The following is a 5958-nucleotide window of genomic DNA, read 5'->3' on the forward strand; positions in this document are numbered from 1 at the left end:
AAATCGCTTTTAATGAGTATTTTATATGTATTTAAGCTAAATTCGGTCAAATATCTGTGCAGAAAAAAATGCATTCAAAATTGTTCCGAAAAAATCGCATGTTTTTTTTCTTCAAGTTACAAAATCCGTGATAACGATTTCTTATAGAAAATTGAATTTGAACAGTTTTTTGAATGAATATCGTTACATTTGCTTGAATTAAAGCAAAAAGTGCAAAAATAATGGTTCAGTGATTATATTTGAAAATAGTGAAAAGAAACTCAATATGTGCTTCTCTGGTCGAGAAACGTCGATTTTGAAAATGTTATTAAAAATCGAGGTACACTTTTATTTATTGATCAATCGTGATGAAATCGCTTTTAATGAGTATTTTATATGTATTTAAGCTAAATTCGGTCAAATTTTTGTCCAGAAAAAAATGCATTCAAAATTGTTCCGAAAAAATCGCATGTTTTTTTCTCCAAGATACAAAATCCGTGACAACGATTTCTTATTGAAAATTGAATTTGAACAGTTTTTTGAATGAATATCGTTACATTTGCTTGAATTAAAGCAAAAAGTACAAAAACTATGGTTTCAGCGGTTATATTTGAAAATAGTGAAAAAAATTCTCAAAAAAGTGCTTCTCTGGTCGAAAAACGTCTATTTTGAAAATGTTATTAAAAATCAATTTACATTTTTATTTATTGATCAATCGAGATGAAATCACTTTTAATGAGTATTTTATAGATAAATAAGCAGAATTCGGTCAAAAATTTGTCCAGAAAAAAATGCATATCAAAAGTGTACCGAAAAAACCGCATGTTTTTTTTCTTCAAGTTACAAAATCCGTGACAACGATTTCTTATTGAAAATTAAATTTGAACAGTTTTTTGAATGAATATCGTTACATTTGCTTGAATTAAAGCAAAAATTACAAAAATAATGGTTCAGTGATTATATTTGAAAATAGTGAAAAAAACTCAAAATGTGCTTCTCTGGTCGAGAAACGTGATTATGAAAATTCTATTAAAAATCGAGGTACATTTTTATTTATTGATCAATCGAGATGAAATCGCTTTTAATGTGTATTTTATATGTATTTAAGCTAAATTCGGTCAAATATTTGTCCAGAAAAAAATGCATTCAAAATTGTACCGAAAAAATCGCATGTTTTTTTTCTTCAAGTTACAAAATCCGTGACAACGATTTCTTATTGAAAATTTAATTTGAACAGTTTTTTGAATGAATATCGTTACAAATTCTTGAATTAATGCAAAAAAAGCAAAAATAATGGTTCAGTGATTATACTTGAAAATAGTGAAAAGAAACTCAAAATGTGCTTCTCTGGTCGAGAAACGTCGATTTTGAAAATGTTATTAAAAATCGAGGTACATTTTTATTTATTGATCAATCGTGATGAAATCGCTTTTAATGAGTATTTTATATGTATTTAAGCTAAATTCGGTCAAATATCTGTGCAGAAAAAAATGCATTCAAAATTGTTCCGAAAAAATCGCATGTTTTTTTTCTTCAAGTTACAAAATCCGTGATAACGATTTCTTATTGAAAATTGAATTTGAACAGTTTTTTGAATGAATATCGTTACATTTGCTTGAATTAAAGCAAATAGTGCAAAAATAATGGTTCAGTGATTATATTTGAAAATAGTGAAAAGAAACTCAATATGTGCTTCTCTGGTCGAGAAACGTCGATTTTGAAAATGTTATTAAAAATCGAGGTACACTTTTATTTATTGATCAATCGTGATGAAATCGCTTTTAATGAGTATTTTATATGTATTTAAGCTAAATTCGGTCAAATTTTTGTCCAGAAAAAAATGCATTCAAAATTGTTCCGAAAAAATCGCATGTTTTTTTCTCCAAGATACAAAATCCGTGACAACGATTTCTTATTGAAAATTTAATTTGAACAGTTTTTTGAATGAATATCGTTACAAATTCTTGAATTAATGCAAAAAAAGCAAAAATAATGGTTCAGTGATTATATTTGAAAATAGTGAAAAGAAACTCAAAATGTGCTTCTCTGGTCGAGAAACGTCGATTTTGAAAATGTTATTAAAAATCGAGGTACATTTTTATTTATTGATCAATCGTGATGAAATCGCTTTTAATGAGTATTTTATATGAAAAAAGCAAACATGTTTTCTTTTTGTTATTATTTTAAAAAGATGAAGGTTAATTTGTCTCACTTAATTTAAATTCGAATTATTATCTAACACTCTCGGCAACGCCATATCACGCTGAAAACACCGGATCTCGTCCGATAACCGAAGTTAAACAGCGTCGAGCGCAGTCAGTACTTGGGAACACTGCGTGCCGTTGGCTTTTTCACTTTTGTTTCCTCTTAAATTCCACCAGATATGAAAAAAAAACATATCTTCTTTTTGTTATTGTTTTATAAAGATGAAGGTTAATTAAATTCAAATTATTAACTAGCACTCTCGGCAACGGCCATATTACGCTTAATACATCGGTTATCGTCCGATCACCGAAGTTAAGCGGCGTCGAGCGCAGTCAGTACTTGGGAAGGAGACCACTTAGGAACAAGGCGTGCCGTTGGCTTTTTCACTTTTTTTTCCTCTTTTAAATTTTAATAGATATGAAAAAAGCAAACATGTTTTCTTTTTGTTATTGTTTTAAAAAGATGAAGGTTAATTTGTCTCACTTAATTTAAATTCGAATTATTAACTAGCACTCTCCGCAACGGCCATATCACACTGAAAACACCGGTTCTCGTCCGATCACCGAAGTTAAGCAGCCTCGAGCGCAGTCAGTACTTGGGAACACTCCGTGCCGTTGGCTTTTTCACTTTTGTTTCCTCTTAAATTCCACCAGATATGAAAAAACAAACATATCTTCTTTTTGTTATTGTTTTATAAAGATGAAGGTTAACTAAATTCAAATTATTAACTAGCACTCTCGGCAACGGCCATATCACGCTGAATACACTGGTTATCGTCCGATCACCGAACTTAAGCAGCGTCCAGCGCAGTCAGAGTTTGGGAGGGAGACCACTTAGGAACACTGCGTGCCGTTGGCTTTTTCACTTTTTTTTCCTCTTTTAAATTCCAATAGATATGAAAAAAGCAAACATATTTTCTTTTTGTTATTGTTTTAAAAAGATGAAGGTTAATTTGTCTCACTTAATTTAAATTCGAATTATTATCTATCACTCTCGGCAACGGCCATATCACGCTGAAAACACCGGTTCTCGTCCGATCACCGAAGTTAAACAGCGTCGAGCGCAGTCAGTACTTGTGAGGGAGACCACTTAGGAACAAGGCGTTCCGTTGGCTTTTTCACTTTTTTTCCTCTTTTAAATTTTAATAGATATGAAAAAAGCAAACATGTTATCTTTTTGTTATTGTTTTAAAAAGATGAAGTTTAATTTGTCTCACTTAATTTAAATTCGAATTATTAACTAGCACTCTCGGCAACGGCCATATAACGTTGAAAACACCGGTTCTCTTCCGATCACCGAAGTTAAGCAGGGTCGAGCGCAGTCACTACTTGGGAACACTGCGTGCCGGTGGCTTTTTCACTTTTGTTTCCTCTTAAATTCCACCAGATATGAAAAAACAAACATATCTTCTTTTTGTTATTGTTTTATAAAGATGAAGGTTAATTAAATTCAAATTATTAACTAGCACTCTCGGCAACGGCCATATCACGCTGAAAACACCGGTTCTCGTCCGATCACCGAAGTTAAACAGCGTCGAGCGCAGTCAGTACTTGGGAGGGAGACCACTTAGGAACAAGGCGGTCCGTTGGCTTTTCCACTTTTTTTCCTCTTTTAAATTTTAATAGATATGAAAAAAGCAAACATGTTATCTTTTTGTTATTGTTTTAAAAAGATGAAGGTTAATTTGTCTCACTTAATTTAAATTCGAATTATTAACTAGCACTCTCGGCAACGGCCATATAACGTTGAAAACACCGGTTCTCGTCCGATCACCGAAGTTAAGCAGGGTCGAGCGCAGTCACTACTTGGGAACACTGCGTGCCGGTGGCTTTTTCACTTTTGTTTCCTCTTAAATTCCACCAGATATGAAAAAACAAACATATCTTCTTTTTGTTATTGTTTTATAAAGATGAAGGTTAATTAAATTCAAATTATTAACTAGCACTCTCGGCAACGGCCATATCACGCTTAATACACCGGTTATCGTCCGATCCCCGAAGTTAAGCAGCGTCGAGCGCAGTCAGAACTTGGGAGGGAGACCACTTAGGAACACTGCGTGCCGTTGGATTTTTCACTTTTTTTTCCTCTTTTAAATTCCAATAGATATGAATAAAAGCAAACATATTTTCTTTTGGTTATTGTTTTAAAAAGATGAAGGTTAATTTGTCTCACTTAATTTAAATTCGAATTATTAACTAGCACTCTCCGCAACGGCCATATCACACTGAAAACACCGGTTCTCGTCCGATCACCGAAGTTAAGCAGCCTCGAGCGCAGTCAGTACTTTTGAACACTCCGTGCCGTTGGCTTTTTCACTTTTGTTTCCTCTTAAATTCCACCAGATATGAAAAAACAAACATATCTTCTTTTTGTTATTGTTTTATAAAGATGAAGGTTAATTAAATTCAAATTATTAACTAGCACTCTCGGCAACGGCCATATCACGCTGAATACACTGGTTATCGTCCGATCACCGAACTTAAGCAGCGTCGAGCGCAGTCAGATTTTGGGAGGGAGACCACTTAGGAACACTGCGTGCCGTTGGCTTTTTCACTTTTTTTTCCTCTTTTAAATTCCAATAGATATGAAAAAAGCAAACATATTTTCTTTTTGTTATTGTTTTAAAAAGATGAAGGTTAATTTGTCTCACTTAATTTAAATTCGAATTATTATCTATCACTCTCGGCAACGGCCATATCACGCTGAAAACACCGGTTCTCGTCCGATCACCGAAGTTAAACAGCGTCGAGCGCAGTCAGTACTTGTGAGGGAGACCACTTAGGAACAAGGCGTTCCGTTGGCTTTTTCACTTTTTTTCCTCTTTTAAATTTTAATAGATATGAAAAAAGCAAACATGTTATCTTTTTGTTATTGTTTTAAAAAGATGAAGTTTAATTTGTCTCACTTAATTTAAATTCGAATTATTAACTAGCACTCTCGGCAACGGCCATATAACGTTGAAAACACCGGTTCTCTTCCGATCACCGAAGTTAAGCAGGGTCGAGCGCAGTCACTACTTGGGAACACTGCGTGCCGGTGGCTTTTTCACTTTTGTTTCCTCTTAAATTCCACCAGATATGAAAAAACAAACATATCTTCTTTTTGTTATTGTTTTATAAAGATGAAGGTTAATTAAATTCAAATTATTAACTAGCACTCTCGGCAACGGCCATATCACGCTTAATACACCGGTTGTCGTCCGATCCCCGAAGTTAAGCAGCGTCGAGCGCAGTCAGAACTTGGGAGGGAGACCACTTAGGAACATGGCGTGCCGTTGGCTTTTTCATTTTTTTTTCCTCTTTTAAATTTTAATAGATATGAAAAAAGCAAACATGTTTTCTTTTTGTTATTATTTTAAAAAGATGAAGGTTAATTTGTATCACTTAATTTAAATTCGAATTATTATCTAACACTCTCGGCAACGCCATATCACGCTGAAAACACCGGTTCTCGTCCGATAACCGAAGTTAAACAGCGTCGAGCGCAGTCAGTACTTGGGAACACTGCGTGCCGTTGGCTTTTTAACTTTTGTTTCCTCTTAAATTCCACCAGATATGAAAAAAAACATATCTTCTTCTTGTTATTGTTTTATAAAGATGAAGGTTAATTAAATTCAAATTATTAACTAGCACTCTCGGCAACGGCCATATTACGCTAAATACACCGGTTATCGTCCGATCACCGAAGTTAAGCAGCGTCGAACGCAGTCAGTACTTGGGAGGGAGACCACTTAGGAACAAGGCGTGCCGTTGGCTTTTTCACTTTTTTTTCCTC

At 33.9% G+C, this 5958-nt stretch overlaps 6 pseudogenes; all 6 read left to right on the plus strand.

Moving 5' to 3' along the window:
• Positions 1–3179: 3179 nt before the first annotated feature.
• On the plus strand, positions 3180–3298 carry LOC149619980 (5S ribosomal RNA; annotated as a pseudogene).
• A 358-nt stretch (positions 3299–3656) lies between these two features.
• On the plus strand, positions 3657–3775 carry LOC149619981 (5S ribosomal RNA; annotated as a pseudogene).
• Positions 3776–4133: 358 nt separating this feature from the next.
• On the plus strand, positions 4134–4252 carry LOC149619982 (5S ribosomal RNA; annotated as a pseudogene).
• Positions 4253–4612: 360 nt separating this feature from the next.
• LOC149619983 (5S ribosomal RNA) lies at positions 4613–4731 on the plus strand (annotated as a pseudogene).
• A 137-nt stretch (positions 4732–4868) lies between these two features.
• LOC149619984 (5S ribosomal RNA) lies at positions 4869–4987 on the plus strand (annotated as a pseudogene).
• An 833-nt stretch (positions 4988–5820) lies between these two features.
• LOC149619985 (5S ribosomal RNA) lies at positions 5821–5939 on the plus strand (annotated as a pseudogene).
• The last annotated feature ends 19 nt before the right edge of the window (positions 5940–5958 follow it).

The sequence above is a fragment of the Phalangium opilio genome, unplaced genomic scaffold, assembly GCF_054372755.1.
Source record: "Phalangium opilio isolate 3A_F unplaced genomic scaffold, DU_Popi_V2 ptg000209l_1, whole genome shotgun sequence".
In the NCBI taxonomy this organism is placed as follows: Eukaryota; Metazoa; Arthropoda; class Arachnida; order Opiliones; family Phalangiidae; genus Phalangium; species Phalangium opilio.